This window comes from Lactuca virosa, chromosome 3, assembly GCF_052849685.1.
Source record: "Lactuca virosa cultivar CGN04683 chromosome 3, Lactuca_virosa_CGN04683_v6, whole genome shotgun sequence".
Taxonomy (NCBI): Eukaryota; Viridiplantae; Streptophyta; class Magnoliopsida; order Asterales; family Asteraceae; genus Lactuca; species Lactuca virosa.
In genome coordinates this window covers 361,586,541-361,612,489 of record NC_136428.1, presented here as the reverse complement: position 1 = coordinate 361,612,489, position 25,949 = coordinate 361,586,541, and the positions used below count along the sequence as shown (strand labels likewise).

At 40.0% G+C, this 25,949-nt stretch overlaps 1 non-coding gene across 1 annotated transcript; it reads right to left on the bottom strand.

Moving 5' to 3' along the window:
- Window positions 1–21,317: 21,317 nt before the first annotated feature.
- On the bottom strand, window positions 21,318–21,424 carry LOC145168012 (small nucleolar RNA R71). The gene has a single exon (XR_013741608.1). It is a non-coding gene; the product is annotated as a small nucleolar RNA R71 (small nucleolar RNA).
- Between the last annotated feature and the right edge of the window lie 4,525 nt (window positions 21,425–25,949).

The window sequence follows — 25,949 nt, the reverse complement described above, 5'->3', positions numbered from 1 at the left end:
AAAAAATTTAAAAATGAATTTTGAAAAGCGAATTCACCGAAGAAAAAAACAAGTTTTGAAAAAAGTATGTATCATCAAAGGTTTAAAAAAAAAGATGGAAAATTTTGTAAAAGAATAAAGTACTAAATTCGTATAAAGGAGTAAAAAGTTGGCCAAGATTGTATAATAGAAAATGGATACCTAAAAAATAGCATGTCAAATACATCAAATTGGATCAACTTTCATATTCAGTTACCTCTCGTAGATATTCCTTTAATTTCAAAAAAACTTTTTTAACAAATAGTCTCTCTCTCTCTCTCTCTCTCTCTCTCTCTCTCTCTCTCTCTCTCTCTCTCTCTCTCTCTCTCTCTCTCTCTCTCTCTCTCTCTCTCTCTCTCTCTCTCTCTCTCTCTCTCTCTCTCTCTCTCTCTCTCTCTCTCTCTCTCTCTCTCTCTCTCTCTCTGTGTAGATAAGAAAAAAAAGTTAAAACCTTATTACCCCAAAGTCGATCCGGAACTTGGAAGGGAGTGAGAACAAAAAACAAAAATGTGTTTGTGTGTCTTGTGTGTTTCATCTACAATCAGAAGAATAACAAAGAGGAAGGGGAATGAGAGCCAACCTCCTCGGCGGCGGTGCAGGTGAGCTAGTGGTTCAAAACGGATGGTGGTCGTCGGTAATCGGAGCTCCAAGAAATCGACAAAAGAAAAACCCAACTCCACTACCTTCTTCATTCGCCTAATCTTCCTATTGCCGATGTTACACGACTCCCTTAATATTCTCTTCTCTCTACAACAGTATCTCTCCATCCGCTCAACAACAACCCACTACCGTTTTACGTCAGATTCGAAAGCATTGGTGGAGGTAGAGACAGTAAAGCGCCATGATGTTGGGTGGGGATTTGGTGTTGGTTTTAAGAAAACTCAATGCCTCCCTCTTTAAACTCCATTGAGTCTGAAGATGAGATTTTAGCTTTGATTTACAGGAATCTAGGGCTATTATTGACGATTCTAATGTAACATCACGATGATAAAGTATTTACAATTTTAACCCTAAGTATGAAGATTATTTGCATTTTATCCCTTGTGTATGGAAAGTGTTGCAAAGTGGCCCATAGTGGCATTTTTGTAAATTATGGGCGAAGCTCACGTATGATGGGCGTACAGATTGGTACACTGGGCATACGTGCCAGAATCCCAAACCCTAATTTTTAGGGTTCGGACCCTATATAAACATCATTAACTCTCCAATGCTCATTCCCTCACCAGCCTCCAGCCCTCATTTCGTGCATTGCAACCCTAATCTCTTGTGTGTGTGTGTGTGTTCCTTTGAGCTTGAAAAGTATGTGTTTGTGGTGTCTTTGAAGCAAAGAGAAGAGAGAAGCACCAACTTGGAAGATCAAGACCACATAGATCCATAAACACCTCACCTCCAAGCTTCATTTTGAGGTATAAAGTTCTGAACTTGATGATCATATCTGTAGATCTTGTTTATGTTAGAAATTTTTGCCTATTAGCCCCATATTCTTGGTCCTTTTGGGATGAGCTACCTTAGACCAAATGAGTTGTCCTTTTGGGCGTTTAGGGTAGTTTGAGTACTAAAAATGTGATCTTGGACCTTCTTTTCACTCCATGCAAGTATTAAGATGTGTTAATGGGTTTAGAAGTGGAGTTTTAGCTTTTGGGCATTTGCTAGCCATGCAACACCATGAAGTTGGAAACTTTATGGTGAAGGACATTAGTTTAGGGTCAGATATGAGAATTAGACGAAAGAGCTTAAATGAATAAGCTCTTAATAGAAGGATTAATAGAGGACTTCGTACGTTGGGCGTGCAGATTGGTACACTGAGCATACTAGGCCAACATCACGATTTTGGTCAAGTGTTGAGTATGCCCCACGTACAGGATGGGTACGCCCAACATACTCAACTGTGTTGACCAATTTTGAACTTCGAATTTTTGACTTTGACCAAGTTGACCTAAGGGTATTTTGGGTGTTCAGAGTGGTATTTGAGACTGGTAATTATTTGATAAATAGGTGACCAGTTGAGCTGCCATTCAGAGCTGTGTCCTGTTGAGAGATCTTTTTCAAACCGAGATGTGAGTTTTCCTCACTGTACATGTGGGTTGAAGGCACCAAGGCCTACCCATTGGATTGATATCATTTTATACACTGATTGATGGCATGCTGAGTATGTGGTAGATTTGCATGATTATATGATAGCCGCTGATATGTGTTAGACTGGTAGATATGTAAGACTACCTGTGATTACTGGCTGTGTGATTATCTGTATACTGCATATGTTCGTTATCTGTTACATGTTGACATGTTATGTTGGGGTTGAGGCTTTACTGCTTTGTGCGTGAGCCAATAGACCGGGGGTATTCCAGTCCGATGACTGAGTGGACCCGAGGGTATTCCAGTCCGATGACCGAGTGAACCCGTTTTATATTGGCATTCCAGTCCGATGACTGATTGGGCCATGGGTATTCCAGTCTGATGACTGATAGGCCCATCATGCAATGTTATATATATATATATATATATATATATATATATATATATATATATATATATGTTGTGTGGTTGTACTTTGGGGGAACTCACTAAGCTTTGACTTATAGTTTCAGTTTATTGTTTCAAGTACTTTAGATGATCACGGGAAAGTGAAGGCGTGATTGTGCACATCTTCCTGTTTTTATGATATTGGGTCTTAGGAAAACTCTGATTATGATTATACTCTTGAAACAATGATTTTGTAAATACTTTATGGTTAAAATGGGTTGTTTTTTGAAATTTTTTTAAATTTCTATGATTTTTGGGATGTTACAAGTTAGTATTAGAGCATTGGTTTGAGACAATTGGATGAACATTCGTGTGGATCCAGACTCAAACTAGGGAACTGTAAAAGTTTTAAAAATGGCTTTCAAAATTGTTTTCAAAAGTAACTAAGGAAGGATGCAATGTGTACGATCAGTCGGAGCCAAAAAGTATACCCCAAGTTACCCCACTGTTATTTGATATGATGTTTATGATAGAACATCATGCTAGTGATAGGCTATGGATCTTCAGGAATTGCATGATAGAATTGCCTGATATATGATGCATGATCGCCTAGGATTACTTCTAGTATGAAATTGACATCATTACTGTAGTTTCTTAGTGTGTGCATAATAATTGTACATAACTAAGATTTTATAGCCTGAGAATGGTTGGTTTAGCCTTATTTATTGTTCCTTGTTTAGTTGTGGGCTTAGGGTAGAATCAAGTATTTGATTGTCTATAAGATCCAATGTTATGTATGATTAGCATACGCGAATGATGTAGGGTTGGTGGAAGTTTCATGGATGACTATATGTGTGAGCAGCCGGCCAGATGAGGAATGTTTAGCCACTCTCAAGAGAGTGAGCATAAAATGTATGCGTATCTTAGTTGTTGTATTTGTGTTGGGCAGGTGTGATGATCCTTGGGACAAATACGGCTAGGTGTGGAAGGTAGTATAGGCTTGTACTAATGAAAGCACATGACCCGTACGCGTAGCAAGGAGGTCACAAACCCTAAGGGTTTAGTCTCATATCTTGATTTTAGCTATGTGTATTGTGGCAATTCTGACATATTCTAGTTTATTTTCAGTATGGTGCTTACGAGAGGATCGGGTTCCAGGTCTGGAGCGAGTGGTAAGGATAGGCCAGGATTGTATGATGATCATATTTGGGAGATCATCGCCACTGAGGTGGTTGGTGCTGTCTGGAGGTCTATGCCAGAGATGTTTGGGTCTATTAAGGCCGCCTTGATTGAGCTATTAGACGATCGCTACGTTGCCCTTACTGAGGCTGTCGCAGTTGTTGATGTTGCGGGGATTCAAGGGGAGAGAGCTTTCCAGTACCGAGACTTCGACAATACGAAGCTGCCAGTGTTTGATGGATCAAGGACACGATCGTAATGATGAGGTGGCTATCTGATGTGAAGGGTTTTTTCTTCACATGTTCTTGCCCTACTGACGAGAAGGTCAAGTGCGCCTTGAACCTTCTTGGGTTGAGGGCGAAGGATTAGTGAAGATTGGTGATTGGTGTTTACACTCCTGAGTAAGAGATTTGCTGTTACTTAGGAGTAGTTCTCGGAGATTATCCATGCGAGATACGTTCCCTTGGTGGAGAGGGAGAGGTTGGCTTAGGAGTACTTGGATTTGAGACAGACTACTGAGACGGTGATGGAGATCACCAAGATGTTTATAGAGAGGGATCTTTTCTTCCCTAAGTTTGCTGCTTTGGAGCAGGCTCAAATGACCCGGTACTTGAGCATGCTCAAGACATATATTTGGCAGTTTGTGTCCCCCCAGTGTTAAGCTACCCTCACGGAGCTCTAGGATGCCATGAGGAGGTGGGAAATTGAGATGGAGATTTAGACAAAGGATTTGAGACAGGCTCTTGTTCTGTTGTGATATGTCTCTAAGATTAACACTGCTTGTGGTGGTTTCGCCTAAGTTAAGCCTGAGAATCACAACAAAGAAAGAGCCGACGTTATTCGTCATCCGGGAGGGGATCCCGGAACGAGACTCTGACGGTCTAGTCAGTAAGAGTATGGGAGAATTAGGGTTTTGTATTTTATATATATATATATATATATATATATATATATATATATATAGAGAGAGAGAGAGAGAGAGTGGTCCCTTCTTCTAGAGAAGGAGGGTCCTTTTATACCTGTCATTCGGGGAGCATGTCCCCAACATTACCTTCTATCTTTTTTGGACTGTTAGGTCGCGAAGGCATCCTATTGGTGTATCATGCACCACTAGCGGTTATCTGCTATTGGTGCAAAGTTACTTAGAAGAGGCGCTCTTTGCGCTACACTTATCGTTCTGGGGAGCAATTTGGTATTATTTTGGCCTTTTATGGGCCTTGGTGTTAGGACACCGGGGCCTACGCACGAGTCCGAAAGGGCAAGGGCCCGAGCCTAGCACTTACGCCGGGTAACGACCGTTAGCTAGGCCTTCCTTTAGATAGTCATCCCATTATCTTTGGTGTATTCCCAGAAGGATACGTTAACAAGTCCCCTAGGCTAGCAAACGTCAACGTTAGCATCGCGTAGCTAAGTTTTTCTAGCTTAGATCAATGTACGTGTTCGGCCATGATGGTTTGGACGTTGAGTGAGGTGACTGAGTCAGCTACGCAAACGGTTTCATCATTACGACATTTCGAATTTCCTACCTCTTGTTTAAAGCTTCCTTTATCGGAGACAGTTTCTTTTCTTTGCTCTTCTATTCATCAACTGCTTCTCCTTCTTTTCCTTTCTCTCCAGTGGATAATGGCTGATATTGTAACGCCCCGATTCTCGAATATCAATTTATGGTGATAAATTATCATGAATTCAAGGTCTACTCGACGAGTTGGTTGCCTGACTCGTCGAATAGCAGCGGGTTAGGCCGCGCACTTAAGTGACCTACTCGCCGAGTCCAAGAAGGGACTCGACGAGTAGGAGCTGGAGGATGAAACCCTAAATCCCGGGGTTTTGCACCCTATTTAAAGGATCATTCGCCCCTTAGCCTCCCTTTGCAGCCTCTAGACAGTTCAAAAAATCCCTAATACATGTGTGTGTGCTCTATTTGTGTGTTTCAAGACTTGGAAGAAGATTCTTAGAGAAAGGAACTTGAAGATCAAGTAGCTAGCAGCAAGGAGCTTGTGTGGACCTGAAATCTACCTCAGTTAGCACCATTTGAAGGTATCAAGTTGTTACCTTGACCTTCTTTCCTTCTAGATCTCTTTTGGGTTGAAGATTAGGGCTTTTCAACATGTTATGAAGCCATTCTTGGGTAAGAGCTAAGATCTGAAGTTGCCACTTCAGATCTGAACTCTCCTTGGTCTTTAGGTCCATGAAGCTTACAGGTTTAGCAAGCATGAACCCTTTCTTTTGAGTTAAACTCCATTTCAAGTTTAGTTTTGGCATTATGAGTCATTAGAGCCTTGCATGCATGTAAAGTTTGCAACTTTACGTGATAAACATGCATTGGGAAGCTGGATCTACAATTTGGAGCCTTAGCATGGCTTAAAATCGTCTGTATGAATAAAGGACTGAAAAGACTCGGCGAGTTGTATGAACGACTCGGTGAGTCCAATGAAGATTGTCGTAGATTCGGCGAGTTGTATGAACAACTCGGCGAGTCCGATGAAGGTTGTCGTGGGCTCGGCGAGTTAGTCGAGTGACTCGGCGAGTCGGCGAGGGTTTTCCCAACCTTTGGACATGTATGACCGCGACGAGTTGTAAAGGGAAACCTCAGCGAGTTGGCCAAGGAGTTACGACCACTGATACTAGGAACTCGACGAGTCACACGAGTGACTCAGCGGGTTGGCAAGTTATGCAAGGAACTCGGCGAGTAGCTAAGGGTACTCGACGAGTTAAGGTCAACATGGATTGTTGACCTTGACAGTTGACTTTGAATTTAACCAAGGGTTGACCAGTTGACTTCTGAGGGTATCTTGATAAATTGGATATTTATAGCAAGGACATTGGTGAATATAGGTGTTGGAGTTGGAGCTATATTTTGAGGAGTTTGACTCTACCTTCCGAGCTACTTGCGAGGTGAGTTATCCTCACTATATCAATAGGGTCTACGGCACCAAGGTCGGCCCTTTATCGGATTTGTATCTGGGTATTTGCATGATATGTTTATTGATCTGTTAGATCTGCGTCCTGGTAGTTAGGACGGAATTGTGTTTAGTGACCTGGTTTAGGTCGGTATCCTGGTATATAGGATGATGATATGTTAGTGACATGGTAGGTCGGTATCCCGGTATATAGGATGATGCTATGTTAGTGACCGGTTAGGTCGATATCCTGGTTATAGGATGTTGCTATGCTATATGATCTGTTAGATCGGTTTGTTTGTCTATAGACTGTTATGTGATTATCTGTTATATGTGCACATGGTTGTTTTGATTGGGGGGTTGGGTTGAGGTGGGTCCTGCTTTGTGCTGTAGGCCAACATACCCAGGGCGGACCGGATAGACTATAGACCCGGGAGGGCACATAGTCAGGCCGATGGCCCGGTGAGCGGTCCGGATAGGCTGAAGGCCCCGAGAGGGCGGTCCATGTTGGGTTTTGAGCATTCTAACACTCCTATGGTGTACATGCAACCCTATAAACCTTGGATCTATGTTTTCTCTATTATACATGCAAATACTAACTATTCCAAGGTTTCATCCTAACTAGCATATTATGAAGCACCTATACTACAAAGTTCTAGTTAGATGACATACCTTTTGATGTAGCTTGATGTCTTCAAGCTTTAAGAGCTTAGCCCCAATAGTGTGGAAGCCTCAAATGGAATCACAAATCACCAAAATACCTTGGAAGAACTTGAGAGAATATGTATGCACACTAAAATCGGCCCACCCTTATTTTCACACACTTGTACCAAATTTGTGAGCCAAGGACCCCTTTATATATTATGGAGGATTAGGGTTACATCCATGTAAACCCTAATACCCATGACCTTTCATTTACATAGGATCCATGGGTTAAAAGCTCCATGGACCATCCATGAAAGCTTAGCCCAACCTAAATGAACTTGGCCCATTCCATATATATAAGAGTCCATATTTAATTAGTTCTTTTTTTTTGATCACTTAATTAATTCTAAATTAATTCTTGATCAATACTAATTAAATAATATGATTCCATATTAATATATTAGAACTTATAATATATAAATATAAATCATAAATATACTATTCTCAAAAGACTATCCATATAAATTGTGCCGGTGAAGTGCAACCCAAATGGACCATGCCGGGTCGGGTCAAGTACATACCAAATATAGTTATGGACTTAGACATTAATCCAACAGTCTCCCACTTGGATAAGTCTAAAACTATTATTGAGTATGACTTCAAAACCTAACTGGCAATCGTAGCTCTTAAACCCGCTGTCGAACTCTGACCTTGTCAATGACTTGTCCATTAGATAAGGGATCATATATTCCTCTATTCTAGATATCATATGGACTGAGACATGGATTATAATCATTCTCTCTGTCCATTTGTTGTTTCCCGATTTTCGATTTATGATGACTGACTGATTGAACAAATCAAATCAGTCCTGGCTTGGCCAAGCACTCACATGTGTCATCGCTAAATCATCGAGGGGCCCACAGATATCGCTTTTATCCCGAAGGTAAAAGGAATGGAAAACTTCGACTCATATGGCTTGTTCTACTACTTGTTGAATCATACACAAAGGCACGTTTTATAACATCGAGTTACCAATGCGTTTTCGTGCAATCAATGTATAACCAACTCATAGTAACAACTCATATCTCTAGGTTTTAAGAATATAATATATTATCGTCTCATGATCACTCGTGATAAAATCCATGAAGTGATTCAAATGAGCGTGGGTTGAATCCAATACTCAGAACTTATGAGCACTCATGAGTGTTGTAGCACCACTTTGTCCACCAACTTGGACCTCTACAAACCAACCCATGACAGTCTTGATTCATATCTACTTCCAACATATGACCGACTGTGGATGGGTTGAATAACTTAATCATTCAGGAAGAGCGACTTAGTTATTCTGGAAGTCAAAACATGCAAAGTGAAACACAAGAATAAATGAATCAAATATGGTATCAAACCCTATGAATATAAATATACACTTTTATTTATCACCATACTGATTACTCATTATTCATTGTTTCGGTTTTATCAACTTTATACTTGAATTAAAAACACTAGTTGTCCCATGCTCCAAGCATGTACACTATGTTTTTCTTAAACAATAGCTTTGCCATACACCAAGTATGCACTCTATGTTTGTCTATGATCCTTACTTTGTGAAATAAACCAATTGAACATAATTTCAATGATTCTAATTTCACACTCCCAAATCCTTATCAAAAAATGTGAGAATTTCAAATTCCTATCATTTATCGAAATCTGTTTAGATTTTAAACTTATATGCACTGACCCTCCTGTAATGAATATGTACAAAGTCACAAAGACTTGTCAACAGTCAGTATAAGGTATTCCAATGGAGATCAACTCCATGGAAACTAAGTCTCATATTCAAAGTACATTGCTTTGGACATGCTTCTTGCATTAAGTTTTCTAATCTTACACAGATAACTTCCACCTATGGAGACAACTCCATATTCTCATTTTGACTATCACTTCTGAATAAGAGATGCCTCTTTTCAGAATATGTCAATATGGTCCTTCCAAAATTAGCACTATACTTCCAACTGTCCCTGGGCAACCAATCTTTGGTAAACCTCAGATTGTCCTCGACAATTGCTTAATCATTTTAGTCATATCCAATTCTAGACCTTTTCCCTTTTTAATGCCTCTGGGCATTTGGAAAAATTTTGAAATGACAAATATTATAGCACATGCAATCGATCCTGTACCCAAAACAAATGGTACACGATTCATGATGTCTCACATAAAGACATGATTCTAGACCAGTCTTTTGCTACAATATTTTTATTTGCCATGTTTTCAAAATTTGACTATGAAGAGGGATGCCGTAATCATAATCGAATTTTGAGAACGCAATATATAGAATTTCCTTAAGTTGAACCAATCCAACATGAAATTCATATATATATATATTCTTGACTAAAGATGATTAAGGTCTCAATCTAAGCCTTTAGAACTGAAATGAAGTATATCCTCTCCCTTAATTATAGCAAAACAACTTTTTCAATCCCTGCAGCCTCACGAATTGAAACTTTTGTTTTCTATAATTAACATTGCTAACTTGCAACACTAACAATAATTATCATGCTCCCACTAATCATGATGATTATTAGCATAACACTTATGCTCCCACTAGCTTTGACATGTACTCAGAAATCAGCTGGACTTCTAGAAATCAACACTTTATTGACTTTCTTACCAAAGTTCAGATTTATGATACGAGATGCTTTGATAAAACTTTATCAAAATCATACACCTTTCCTTAGATAGCATGCATGTGTGTCTAAACAATTTCAGAACTATGAAAAGGGATGCCGTAATCATAGTCTCAATTGTTTAGACCTTTTGCCATCTGCTTCAAATCTACTTGGTGGAAGTGTTTCCTCACCATCATTTTCATGAATCGGAGAGAAACCTTATGACCCTTAGATTTTATGGTGTATGTGTTCTTATCCATGTGAATCGTCAAAACCATAGTCACAAGACAAGGATAATGACAAATCCAAACTCATATGGACTGAACTTATGCAATCTTAACTTCTTGCCACCTGGCAGTACAGGGCCTGCCATTGCTTCGAAGTTGTTATGCAACCAATTGAGAACTTTCAGAACTCCTATGCAAAGTCAACTTTAACTGGAATAGGCACAGAATATGTCAACACGATAGGTTATAAACCTCAAGTCGTGTGCTAGTGAAGAACCTCAGGTTTTATTCTTGATTAGTTCTTGAAATTCTTTTTAGGATCTTTAAGACTCCCACTATCCTCTTGACATATACGACTATCTTGCCAAATATTCAAGAGATAGTGCGGATTCTTTATCAAGACAAACACTTCACACAATTGGCCTTAGTTGGTCTTTGTTTTATCCAAAACATCACAACTTACCAATTTCAAATGTATAAGAGTAGGACACTTTTACTCTTACATTTGACAAGTGTTTTAAACCTTTCTTTAAGATATGTCACTCAAGTTACAATCTTGGAGTATGACTCTAAGAATTGTTTTGGAATGAAGTATGACTCATCTTCCTGATCTAACCATTTCAACAATTCATGACTCCTCTTCTTAGTCATAAGAATGCACTAAGATGACCTTTAGAGGACTAATTGTGATATGATTTCTAAATCATTAAGATGATCACAAACATGATACTAAAGTACTCTCCCATCTTTTCAGATTTGAGAAACTTTTATCTTTCTGCCTAATTTGATTCTTCCCATTCGTTCTGCCATACATTGAGACTTTTCCAATGTTTCAGAATTATACTTAAACTTGTAAGTATAACCATATTTACTAAACTTTAGTAAATCAAATAGTCTTAACGAGCTTTGTGGTGGACATGACCAGTGCACAAGAATGTGTACCCGATCCCTTTAGTCCTTCACTTGACTCACACATCCATGTGAACAAGTAATTAGTCTTGATTTTCCAATGCTTGAAAGTTCTCATTCATCATACTATTCAACTTGCATGATTCCAAGTTTCGGTCCAATTGAAACTTGGGTGATGAGGAACTTTCTTGATTTGGTAAATTTAGACACTACCACAAATGAAAGAATCAAATCCATTTTCCAATATTGCTGTCAGTGGAATCATATAAGCAACAATTTTCCACAAATGCCATTGTAAGGATACTTCAAATAAATAAAATTAAACAATTTTCTTTTATTTTAAAACTTTGCGGAAAAACTTATCCTTACAATCCACATGGAAAATTGTTGTTATCTATTCCTTAGCAATATATCATAACTTCTTAAGCAACTGCTCAAAATTCTGATGCGATCGAAATCCACCTTCGCGATCAGAATCATCATATACTTCCTTTAAGATTTCTCTCTATTCTTTGATTCTTAAAACATCAACATGTGACCCAGTCACATCATGTAATGAGGATCTCAGAATAGAACTTAACAGAGTTAGATAATGGGCTCTACCTGATGTAGAGTCAAACTTATTGACTTTAACATCCTTAGGTAAATTTGGCAGCTTTGCAATCAACGCCCCTTCCTTTGGCAAAATAAACATATGGACCCTTTGGTAATGGGACTATCTCAGACTTAGCCTTTCTCTTTACCATTTGGTCAACCGGGTTGACTATGGCCAATCCCTTTCCATTGGGAAGATAATGCTTTTTCTGGATTTCCAGTGTCACCATTGTCACTGTCCATAAAGTTTTTGGGAAGTTGATCTTCTAATCAAATTTGCTTTACTATCGTTCCAAATCATTGCTGATTCAGCAGCACCAAGCAAATAGATATGATCATTAAGGTTCATGTCATAGTCTGTTTCATAGTAGTCCCAAAGGAACTCACTATGTGACTTAGAAAGTGATTGAACATCCAACTTTCTCAAGACTTTGACACCCAACTCTCCCGGCTTGTCAATATGTGACTTCATCTCTAAGATGTGATCACACATAGACCTTGCTTGCCATTAGGGCTTGAGCGACCTTGAACTTGTGGGTTAGGGAGAATAATTGGAGGAGGTGGAGGAAGAGAAGTATGACTTCCATGAGCCAAACTCGGGAAGTCATATTCATTAGGAAAGCTTGGTTTGGGAAGATCATTGTTGTCTAAACCAGAAATCATCAATGGGAGAAATTCACGTAAAGTTGATTTAAGTCCTTAATATAACACCCAATATGATATATTAAGGCTAGGACCCAACAAACTATTTTATAACTTGGAAGAGGGATGCCGTAATCCAAGCTATAAAATATTTAAAGGTAGGTGAATGACGATTCACCAATTTCCACCAAGATAAACGAAATGTATTATTAGGTTTTAATTGGTTTTGAAACTCCTAGATTCTTTTGAGATTCATTGAAATTTTCAATGGCATGTTTCAATCTCGAGTGTGCCCTTCAGGTTTTGTGACTGGGATGCCGAGGATCACAAAACAAGGTGTGAAGTAACCATGTAAATATACTTGGTACCCTTAATATTTACCCCTCAATCGATGTGCCGGTTAACCACACACGCTCCAACGATACTATGATAAATATTAAGTTACCATTTTCCTACCTTGTTAAGTCCAGGTTAGTGTGCCGGTTAACCACACACGCTCCACTAATAGCTTAAACAAAGTGCAAAGTGTAATTTCATGGATTAGCACCTAATTCACATTTTCCTAAGTAACTAAGATTGGGAATTTATAAGTGTTTAGTTACTTAGTATTTATCATTATACTTATAATGAAGGGAAAATTATAGTCCTTGTCCTACCTGTTCGGCTAACGACCCTCCACCGGTCAAGGAAGCGGTGAGTGAGAGTGGACACCCATTAAACTGCCATTTTATAGGCAGTAACCTTATACCCCCCTTATAGACCGGCTTCGTGAATGAGGCCTAATAATGGTAAGACGACTTGCTCTTATACATATAATATATTAAACTTTTAATATTATAATAGTATAAGGGTGTATTTTAGACATTTAAAATACTTGGTGGTTTAATCTATTAATTAAACTATACTCTTAATTTAATTAAATTTAAACCATGTCATTATGGAATTATTAATTCTCTTTTAATTAAACACTTTAATTATCTATTAATAAAGTCCATAAGAGTTAATTGAATTATTCAATAAAAACATCATAATTCCAATTATTAAATTCAAAATTAAAACCATTTAATTAATTGTTTAAGTTATGAACCCAAGAGTTTTAGAATTCAATTCTTTTTTTTTTATCATAAAAAACTTTTTCCAAATTCCAAAACTTGAGGGCAAGTTTTGTAAGTCATGAAAACTTTTGGATTCCATAACTTATGGAGTTAAATACTTGTTTTATGATGAAACTTTTCATGTTCCATAACTTAAGAACAAGTTATGGAATTCTTTAAAACATTAAGACCATGTTTTGTAACTCCATAAAAAACTTTGAATCATTTTTTTTAAAAACCTTTTCATATCCATAACTTATGGAGGTTTCAAAAAACTCTTTAGATCAAACTTTTAAAACTAATAAAATAATCATATCATTTTATCTTTTACTAAATTTGACCTAATTCAACTCATATAGCAAATGATTCAAATTTTACAAATAATTAGTTTTTCACAAAAACAAGTAATTATCTTAAAATTTGACAAACGTCATGTTTTTTTTCCTTTTTTTTTCCAACTTGAAAATAAAACATTTGCATCAATATAACAGAAAACAACCCATGGCTCTAATACCACTGTTGGGTTTTGAGCATTCTAACACTCCTATGGTGTACATGCAACCCTATAAACCTTGGATCTATGTTTTCTCTATTATACATGCAAATATTAACTATTCCAAGGTTTCATCCTAACTAGCATATTATGAAGCACCTATACTACAAAGTTCTAGTTAGATGACATACATTTTGATGTAGCTTGATGTCTTCAAGCTTTAAGAGCTTAGCCCCAATTGTATGGAAGCCTCAAATGGAATCACAAATCACCAAAACACCTTGGAAGAACTTGAGAGAATATGTATGCACACTAAAATCGGCCCATTCTTATTTTCACACACTTGTACCAATTTTGTGAGCCAAGGACCCCTTTATATATTATGGAGGATTAGGGTTACATCCATGTAAACCCTAATACCCATGACCTTTCATTTACATAGGATCCATGGGTTAAAAGCTCCATGGACCATCCATGAAAGCTTAGCCTAACCTAAATGAACTTGGCCCATTCCATATATATAAGAGTCCATATTTAATTAGTTCTTTTTTTTGATCACTTAATTAATTCTAAATTAATTCTTGATCAATACTAATTAAATAATATGATTCCATATTAATATATTAGAACTTATAATATATTAATATAAATCATAAATATACTATTCTCAAAAGACTATCCATATAAATTGTGCCGGTGAAGTGCAACCCAAATGGACCATGCCGGGTCGGGTCAAGTACATACCAAATATAGGTATGGACTTAGACATTAATCCAACAGTCCAGACGTCCCGAGGCTCGGAGAGTGGGCCAGATAGACTGAAGGCCCGGTGTGGGCGGACCAGTCATACTATAGACTCGGATAGTGGACCGGGTGGGACTGAAGGCCTGGTGCGGGCGGACCAGTCACACTGTAGACTCGATATGCATGGCTGTTCTGTAATTGTTGATATGATATGATTATGATTATACGAGGTTGGCATTTTGGGGGTAACTCACTAAGCTTTCGGGCTTACAGTTTCAGTTTATTGTTTTAGGTTCAGCGGATGGCCGCGGGAAGGCGAAGGCGTGACCGTACACTTCCTCGATTGATGATTATGATTTCTGGGAACTCTGATGTATAAACTATTTTGAAAACAAATTGTAATAATTGAATGGTTTCAAATGATTTAAACGTTTTAAATTGACCTGAATTTTATGGGGGTTACAAGTTGGTATTAGAGCTTTGGTTTGAGTGAATTGGAGGAACATTCGTGTGAATCCAGTCTCAAATCAAGGAAAGATTTTAAAATGATTTTTAAGTGGTTTTCAAAATAAGTAAAGGAGGATGCAAAGTGTACGATCAGCCGGAGCCAGTAAGTAGACCTCAAAATACCATACATTTATTTGATATTGTGATATGTTAGAACAACATGCTAGTACTAAGATAGGGATCCCCAGGAATCGTATGATAGAATTGCCTGATCTTTGATGCCTTATCTTATGTAGAGTACCTCATTGATTGTTTTATGACTCTTTCGTGTGTGAACTAACTATTGGGTGAATACTCTAAGTCACATGCTACAGGGTTTAAATGGCTTAGGGTAAGGGATTTGGTCCTGCTGCGTAGCTCTCGTCTGAGTCCAACCGTTGTAGGATTGAATCTTTTAGCCTAAGATTGTTTAAGCCGTGCGACATGTGATTGTATTCATGCAATGGTTAACTGGCACCAATGGAGGGTCGTGTGGCAGTTGGTGGTAGGGTGGGTTGTGCGAGGCCGGGAAGCCAGTCAAGAGATATTTAGCATTCCCCTAGGAGTGAGGATTGAGCGCTTGCAATGTATATGTATATTGTAGGGTGTTGTGGTGATACTTGAGACAAATATGGGTAGGTGTGGAAGGTAGTATGGGCCCGTACTACTGAAAGCACATGACCCATACGCGTATCAAGGAAGTCACAACCCCTAGGGTTTGGTTGGGAGTGGGTTCCCCGTTATGTATGTGGATTATCTGATATCTTCCTGGTATATGTTCAGTATGGTGATGACGAATCGATTTGAGGCGGGATCCAGATTAGGATCGCGAGCGAATGGCCAGGTTAGGCTGGTATTGTCTGTCGATCAGATACGAGAGATTATTTTCGTGGAGGTTTCTCAGATTTTGCGAGAAGAACTGTCCGGTGTCATGGACCGGGTCACCGCTAGGGTGACCGCCAAGTTCGAGGAGCAAGTTGCAGCGTTGCAATCTGTGAGAGATGTTGCTACAGGGATGGCTACTGGGGGAGTGCCAGTGGTGGGGTCACAACTAGGAAAGAGGAGGAGGGACTTTTCAAAAGAGAACGGAGAGTTGGAGACAACTAACCTAAGTACTGGAAGTCAGGAGGGTCAGGAGGTGTGGGGCAGGTGTGGGGGAACCCTCAGATTTGCTTGTCACAAATTCAGGTGCTACAAGTGCGGGGAGAGAGGGCATGTGCAACGGGATTGCAAGAAGGATCAGATATGGTTTCACTGTCACCAGCCAGGTCATTTCAGGTCCAGCTGTCCTGCATTGAGGACGGAAGGAACTCAGATTCCAACGGTCATCGTTCTTCAGGAGGTCAAAGCCAAGCCGCAATAAGTATCTGGTATGTAATTGGGAACCCCTATTCAGTAATAATATTATTATCAAGTCGTCTTTGATCGGTATTTAGTTTGTCTTGGAAAATTGTTAAGTATGGATAAGCAGTAATATCGGTTTAGTGGCCTGTTTTCTCTAATTCATGTGTTGTGGAAGCTTAGTCGAATCTAAGTGGGGGAGAGTTACCCCGAGATGCAGAAGCGGGAGAGGTTTTGAAACAGGATAAGTTACACAACCCGACAGGGAGAATGGAGGCCCAAGTGGCTGTTTGGTTTGAGGGTCGTGTTAGATTGGGGTTCGGTAAAACTCCCCAGCATGAGAAACGTGTCTTCTTGGTGCTTGATAGAGGAATTTGGAGAACCAGGTTGGGGTTCTAGTCATGAATTGAGTTTAGTACAGGTGTTCGGTCGAGTGTGTGCTCAACTCTGAGGGTTTTGGATTGATAGATCGAGGGTTTTGTTAGCTGCCAGGACTCGACAGTACATTCAGCACGAGTATGCGGGTTATGTAGCGTATGTGGCAGATACGCGGGTCAGGGAACAGACCACAGTTTTCCGAGAGGGTGGACGATCGGCATGAGGCCTAGGGATAGGCCGGGGGTATAGTCCAAAGAGTAGATAAGGAGTTCGAAGCCCCAAGTGGGTGAGAACAGGATGCACGGGAGAGAGCACCAGGAGGGATGGCCCAGGGAGATGCTCAAAAGTTTAGAGCGGTCCGGATAGACTGAAGGCCAGTGGGGCATACCAGTCAGGCCGAAGGCTCGGAAAACCGTCCAGACAGGCTGAAGGTCCGGAGGGGCGGCCTAGACATGCTGAAGGTTCTGAGAATGGTCCAGATGGGCTGAAGGCCTGGTATGGCGGTCCAGTCATGCTGAAGACTCTGTATATGTTTGTAGATCTATGTTCGGGTATTGAGTAGGCTGCTATGCTATAACAATCAATAGGTCTGTTCCAAGTATTGAACATGCTGTTGGAGTAGGCTGAGGACTCCGATGTATTTTGGTTGATTGGAAGTTGTTATTAGAGGTCAGACGGAGTTCAAAGGATCTTGGTGATCTCATTAGTTCAGAGCGTCTCCGAGGTTTCATCTTCTTGGATCGGGTAATACTCCAGTTGGGAACTGAGAGTGGATCCGAATGAGTATTCGTTAGTTTTGGGAAGGTTTGGGATTAGAATGTTCCGTCATTCAGCATCTGGGAACCGGGTTAGATCTTTTCTTGATCGTTTATGGCATTTGGATGGGGTTGAGGATGTCCTGTGCTATGCAGTAGGTTAAGATACCCGGTGCGGACCGACGGTGAGTCGTAGGCACATAGGTTCCAGGGAGAGCGGTAGGATTGTCATAGACTCGGCGAGTTGTATGAACGACTCGGCGAGTCCGATGAAGGTTTCCGTGGGCTCGGCGAGTCGGAGAGGGTTTTCCCAACCTTTGGACACGTATGAACGCGACGAGTTGTAAAGGGAAACCTCAGTGAGTTGGCCAAGGAGTTACGACCACTGACACTAGGAACTCGACGAGTCACACGAGCGATTCGGCGGGTTGGCAAGTTATGCAAGGAACTCGGTGAGTAGCTAAGGGTACTCGACGAGTTAAGGTCAACATGGACTGTTGACCTTGACAGTTGACTTTGAATTTGACCAAGGGTTGACTAGTTGACTTCTGAGGGTATCTTGATAAATTGGATATTTATAGCAAGGACATTGGTGAATATATGTGTTGGAGTTGGAGCTACATTTGGAGGAGTTTGACTCTACCTTCCGAGCTACTTGCGAGGTGATTTATCCTCACTATATCAACAGGGTCTACGGCTCCAAGGCCGACCCTTTATCGGATTAGTATCCGGGTATTTGCATGATATGTTTATTGATCTGTTAGATCTGCGTCCTGGTAGTTAGGACGATATTGTGTTTAGTGACCTGGTTTAGGTCGGTATCCTGGTATATAGGATGATGATATGGTAGTGACCTGGTAGGTCGGTATCCTGGTATATAGGATGATGATATGGTAGTGACCTGGTAGGTCGGTATCCTGGTATATAGGATGATGCTATGTTAGTGACCGGTTAGGTCGATATCCTGGTTATAGGATGTTGCTATGCTATATGATCTGTTAGACCGATTTGTTTGTCTATAGACTGTTATGTGATTATGTGTTATATGTGCACATGGTTGTTTTGATTGGGGGGTTGGGTTGAGGTGGGTCCTGCTTTGTACTGTAGGCCAACATACCTAGGGCAGACCGGATAGACTGTAGACCCGGGAGGGCACATAGTCAGGCCGAAGGCCGGGCGAGCGGTCCGGATAGGATGAAGGCCCCGAGAGGGCAGTCCAGACGTGCCGAGGCTCGGAGAGTGGGTAAGATAGACTGAAGGTCCGGTGCAGGTGGACCAGTCATACTGTAGACTCGGATAGTGGACCGGGTGGGACTGAAGGCCCGGTGCGGGCGGACCAGTCACACTGTAGACTCGATATGCATGGTTGTTCTGTAATTGTGGATATGATATGATTATGATTATATGAGGTTGGTATTTTGGGGGTAACTCACTAAGCTTTCGGGCTTACAGTTTCAGTTTATTGTTTCAGGTTCAGCGGATGGCCGCAGGAAGGCGAAGGCGTGACCGTACACTTCCTCGATTGATGATTATGATTTCTGGGAACTCTGATGTATGAACTATTTTGAAAACAAATTGTAATAATTGAATGGTTTCAAATGATTTAAAAGTTTTAAATTGGCTCGAATTTTATGGGTGTTACAGATATTGCCAAATTTATACACATTTTGGGCAATATTTTAATGTATTTTGTTTAATATTTTGGTTATTTGCAAAGATATGTGGTTCTTATGAGATTGAATTATATTTTGCAGCGAAAAGGAACATTCTTGTAGATAAAAGACCTAAAACAACGAGAATTGGAACTTTGGAGGTTTGGAGCTTAAAAGAAGAAGAATCTAGCTAAAATGTCAATAGTCAGAAAAACCAAGTCCAAGCATTACAGGAAGGAGAATTGATTAAAGGTTTAGATATTGAAGATTATAATCATCACTTTAGTTTGGTATATTTAATCATGTTTTTATTCATTGAATTTGTGTGTGTGATTTTAGCCATGAGTAGTTGATCTAGTTGCTTCTGTTTAGCTAGATGAAGCTTCAACTTTATGGATTAGTTTAATTAATTATGGATTTTTAATGGTTAGTTATGTCCTTGTGTTCGATTGTTAATACCTAGAAGGTTAATATTTGATACTTAAATTGCTTGAATTCATGTTCTGTGTAGTTTAGTGTCTATTAAATTACATGAACTTGACACCTAGTGATTTAGTGACCATTGAATTGCTAGAGCTAAGATCGACCCAATCTTAGATAAGTAATTGAAGTAATTAGATTTAGTTGTGCTGGAGAACATAAATTATGACCATAATTATGTTTGTTTAATAAATCTTACATAGCCAATTTCATAATCCATAACTGATTATGTGTTTGATTGTGTGTGACCATGCATAGTTTTACATGAATTAGTGAAACATTAGTAAATTTGGACTTAAATTAATAATAATATAATATTTAGTAAACAATGTTAATAATCCATAATTAGTAGTTAAATATAGAGGAGAAGTGGATTCGAACTAAACAGAATTGTTTCTAGTAATTGATTGAATTTGATAGTTAAGTGCTTAAGTTTGTCTGAACTTGCAAAATCAGATAAAACCCCAATTAACTTTTGCTTGTTTTTAGATTAATCTTTGGTAGTTAGATTAGTTAATTAAATTCGTTCCATGTGTTCGATACCCGACTGTTAGTGCTATATTATTTGCGAAAAGGTACACTGTCTTAAATCGTAATAGTAAGTAGATAGTTGGTTAAACTAATAAGTGTAGAAATATTTCGACATCAAGTTTTTGGCGCCGTTGACGACGAACCGCTAGTTTAGTTTTGATTTAATTGCTTTGGTTAATTGATCCTTTTTGTGGGGTTAAACCTAAAAAAACTTAATTTTTAGTATTAGTTGATTTTTCGGAATAACCAGACTCATGACGTGAGCTTTTAGACTCATGATATGAGCTTAGTAATTACGTATTTTTCTTTCGTTTTTGTTGCGAAAACACGAGGTGGTATTCTTTACCACGTCATGGTGAATAGTCAGTAGGCAGTTTTATATAGTTTTTTATTCAATTTTATGTTTTTATTTTTGTTTTTGTTGAAATAGTACATGACCCGTGGATCCAACACACCTTTGATACCACCGCTTGAAGATCCAGAGTCAGCCCTTCGTAAAAAGACGGATAAGAATGTAGGAGAAACCAACCCACCAAATAAATCACCTTTCAAGGATCTTAAATCAGTTTTTGGAAAGAAGAAAGGGAAGAACATAGGTGAATCGAGCAATTCCTCAAAAGACAAAAGCAATGTTGAAATCTTTGAGCAAAATCCTAACACTCAAGAAATTGAATACTAGTCCAAACCCGAATTAGAAAAAGAAGAGAGCAAACCCGAAGATGAGCCAAAAGACGAGATGACGAATTTTGCCAACATGTGCATGGAGGCATACAAGAAAAGAATATGAGAGGAAATTAGTCCTGGTCTAGTGCAACCTGCAATTCCCGCTACCGCAACATTCGAGCTGAAGGGACATATTCTTTACGTGCTTAAGGAAGTCCCATTTTCCGGGAAGGATCATGAGGATGCTTACAAACACCTTGATGAAGTTAATGACATAGCTGATTAATTCGACATCTCGAATGTTCCAAGAGAGACGGTGTGATTGCGAATGCTTCCAGTAACTTTTAAAGGAGCTGCTAAGGATTGGTTGAAGGCGCTTCCACCCGGTGCAATTACTAATTGGGCGCAAATGCGTGAACAATTCTTAGAACATTTTTGCCCACATTCTAAAGTTGCTAAATTCAATAAGGTCATAGCAAACTTTGAGCAGCAACCGGGTGACTCACTCTACGAGTCATGGGAGCGATTCAAGGGAATAATAACAAATTTTCCCCAAAACGATTTGAATGAGCAAAAAGAAGTATCAGTCTTGTATGATGGGGTAAACGTGATGACAAGGCAACTCCTTGACTCTCAAGGACCTTTAACAACGAAAAATCCCGGTGAGATTAAGGAAATTAATTGAAGAGTTTTCTAAGCGTTCGCGTGAATACCATAATAATAAACATGATGGAGTGAAAGACATTGGGAGTGGCACTTCTGAGGATATGACAATTGTTTTAACTATGCTAAATACTATGGACCGAAGAATGACCAAGATGGACCAATCCATACATGCTATTCGTGTGGGTTGTGAAAGATGCAATGGTCCACATTTAACAAAAGATTGCCACTTAGACGAGAACGGGAATATGAAGGCTCAAGTATGCTACTCTAGTGGAGACAAATACGATTAAGAATGGAGAAAGCCAAAGAAAGGGTGGTTGCCATATGTGTAACGTCTGTTCCAGGTATTATTTAATTTATTTAATTTTTAGGGTTTTGTGCATGGACTCAGTGAGTTGGGGAGCTTCAACTCGTCGAGTAGAGACCGTTATGAGGACGCATATTTTAAATCCTACTCGACGAGTCGGAAGGCCCCGACTCGACGACCAAGTGTTGTAAAGGAAAACCCTAATTTTTAGGGTTTGCACCCTATTTAAAGAACATAACCTGCCTCTTGTGGCCTCCATTACCACTTCATTAGCCATAGAAAACCCTAGTTGGACCTTGCACCTCCTTGAGTGAGAGCTTTTGTGAGCAATTTTGGTGTGGTTGTGAAGGATTTTGGAGCTTGAAGAAGAAGGAGCAAGGAGAGGAGCAGTAGATCCGACATCTACTCTGTATTGGCAACCATCTTGAGGTATAAAGTCATTACCTTGTTCTTTAGTTGCTTAGATCCATTTTGTTTGAAGTAAATGGCCACTTTTGGTGCAAAATGGGGTCATACTCGGATTTGGACTTATCACAAGGATATGGTTCCAGATTTGGACCTCTCTAGGTCCCTAATAACATAATTAAAGTTGCTCAGTTTGTCCAACTTAGATCCTTTCCATGCACTAAAACCTTGTAGGGAGCTTAGTTTTGATGTTTTAGCCTTGTGAGACCTTCCATGCACGTAAAGTTTGCAACTTTACGTGGTAACTGTACTAGGGAAGGGTAGATCTGAAGTTTGGGACCTTACATCCCACTGAAAAGGGCTGAACACAAAAGGGAATGAAGGAACTCATCGAGTCCCTTAGTTGACTCGATGAGTCGGGTAGGGTTTACCCGTTTTTGTGATTTAGAATGAGTACGGCGAAGGATTAGAGTGATGGCTTGCATGCACTCTTGGTTCTCTGGACATTGGATGAACTCGACGAGTCACTTAGGTGACTCAGCGAGTTGACTCAGGATTCAGTGGAACGGACTCCGGAGGAACTCGACGAGTTGAGGTCAACACGGACTGTTGACTTTGACCGTTGACCTTGACTGTGACCAGGGTTGACTTTGAGAGTATTTATGGTATTTCGGGATTATGACAAGTTAATCACATGTCGATTATAGGCGGTTGAGTTGGAGTAGTGTGTGGGATATATCTGATCTTAGCTTGTCAGTTCAGCATTCGAGAGGTGAGTCTCCTCACCATACCAATGGGTCTAAGGCACCAAGGCCGGCCCATTTTGTGATATGTGGTACACTCGTTGTTGTAGAGATATGTGGTATGGTAGTTAGTTATGTGCAGTGTTATGCTAGCTATATATGTGATAATTATAGGGAAGACCATGGGAGGAGCCCATGACACTTGGATGTAAGACCATGTGGGGGAGCCCATGGCTTTTCAAGTAAAGACGATGGGAGGAGCCCATGACACTTGGATGTAAGACCATGTGGGGGAGGCCATAGCCTTCCAGCTAAAGACCATGGGGGAGCCCATGGCACTTAGGTGTAAGACCGTGTGGGGGAGCCCATGATATGCTGGAGTAAGACCTTGGGAGGAACCCAAGACATCCTTATATGTTTGTATGCATGGCTTATGTGATATATGTAGCTTTTATAGCTAATATGATATGTGTTATGTGGATTGTGTGTGGGGTATGCTCTGGGGAACTCACTAAGCATTAGCTTAAAGTTTGTTGATTTGTTTCAAGTACATCTGAGCCTAAGGGCAAGGGCAAGGCTTGATGGCGCAGAATGCACTCTCCGATATTTGTTTTAATGGGACACTCTGATGTTCTGTATAAAATGTTAATGTTATGAATTTTGAAAACAATGGTTGATGTTACTTCACACTTTATGGGAATGTTTGGCTAACTAAAAATGAAAAATTTATTTGAAAAATTTGGGTCGTTACAAGTTGGTATCAGAGCCATGGTTGGAGTGATTGAGGCACACCCTCGGGTGTGTCGGGACTCAGACTAAAGAAATGGTAAAATTGTTTTCAAAAATAAAATGAAAGTTAAAACTTTTAAAGAATGGAAAAGAGGAGAGTGCAACGCGCGTGATCGGCCGAGCCAAGTAAGTAGTTCCCCAATATGTTAGCCATGTTATACTGATATTTGAGCTATGATAATCATATGGATCTTGCTATGTGTATGCTTTTAAAATTGTATACGGTTAGGAGCTTATAGCCTTGGAATGATTGATATGGCCTTATTTCCCGTTCCTTGTCTGGTTATGGTCCTAGGGTAGAATCTCTTATTCTAAAGTCTTTTTGATCCTTTTTTGTGTATAATTTGCATGCATAAAGGCAACTTGTTATGATTGGTCTGATTGATGTGGGTAGCGCAAATCTTAGGATAGCCTAGGATTTGAGATATGTGGCAGTCTGTGGGATATGATAGTTTTGGGACAAATTGGAGTTATCAGGTAGAGCCTTGGGGAAAGTACAGGTAGGTATGGAAGGTAGTATTGGGCCCGTACTACAGAAAGCACAGGACCTGTACCCTAACCAATGTAAGATCTAAAAGCTCTAAGGAGGACCAGTGTGGGAAGATCCCCTCTATAGACATCTTGATCATTATGTTTTATGGTATTGCAGTACAGTATGGTGATGACACGACATGGAGCTGGGGGATCAGGATTGGGATCTGGATCTGGGTCGGGCGATGGTACCGAGCCCATCGATGAGAGGTTGCATGAGCTCATTGCAGCCGAGGTGACGAGGGGCATCCTTGACGCTACCCTACTTATCTTTGGGATGGTCAAGGAGGGTATGATGGAGATTATGGAGGAGAGGCTCAGGAAATTCAGAGCCGAGTTTGCTGCGGGCCAGGTTAGAGCCAAACTCCCTTATTCTGGGAGTTCAAGGCATGTGGGCGTAACATCCTGACTCCCAGGTACTTCATTTATTTATTTATTTAATGAGTGACTCGACGAGTTGGGTGTTTGACTCGTCGAATAGAGTTGGTTTGAGCACGTGCGTTTAAAGACCGACTCGACAAGTCAGAGAGCCGACTCGCCGAGTTGGAGTTGTGAGATGAAACCCTAAATCTCCGGGGTTGGGACCGATTTAACGGAACGTATGTCCTCATTTCCGCCTTACCAGCTACCCAACTCCCCTATATGAAACCCTAATCGGCTATTGGAGCTAAAAGAGAGTGATAGAGCTAATATTTCGGTGTTTTGGTGAATCATTGAAGGAGAAGAGGAGAGTATCAAAGCTTGGATCAAGAGGAGGCTTTGGATCTAGAGGTTCATCAGAGTTTTTGTTTATTTGGAGGTAAAAAGATGCTAACTTGATCATTTCCTTATGAGAACTTGGTTTAGGGAGTTTCTAGGGTTTTCTCCCATCCCTTTTGTGTCATTTTGAGTCCTTTGAGCATGATGTGAGGTTGAAACCTCAGATCTGGAGTGTAGGAGGTCTTGTGAGCCCAAAGACCCAAACTCTATTGAGCTAGAGATAAGATATTGTGCATCTAACCCTTGTTGGAGCTTGAATTGGCATTATGGAGAAAATATGCCATGCATGAACGTAAAGATCGAAGCTTTACGTCATAATCGAGCCTTAGGAAGTCAGATCTGGAGTGTGGGGCATGGGTTCTGCCTTAAAGCAACTAAATGAGAATTGGACTTAAGGGACTCGACGAGTCAATGAGATGACTCGACGAGTCGGCTAGGGTTTTCGCGATGAGACTGAACATGCGATAACTCGGTGAGTTGACGGGTCAAATCGGCAAGTTGAGTTGGACTTCAGGAGGGTTCTGGGGGACCAAAGGGAATCGGCGAGTCACATAGATGCACTCATCGAGTCGGGTCAACATGGACTGTTGACTCGAGTGTTGACTTCTGTTGACTTTGGGGTTTGGTCAAGACAGGGATTTATGTGGACCATGGAGGGGTAAAATGGTCTTTTAACCATTTCAAGAGTTACAGAGAGAGAGAGAGAGAGAGAGAGAGAGAATAACCTTTGTGTTATTTAGAGTTATGGATAGAGTATTAATTAGAGATAATTATCCTATGTGTTAGGCGGAGGCTGATTCGAGATTCATGTACGAGGTTATTTGCTTGCTTGCTTACGAGGTGAGTCTTCTCACTATACTTACCTAGAGTGGTAATCTGTGTGTTCGAC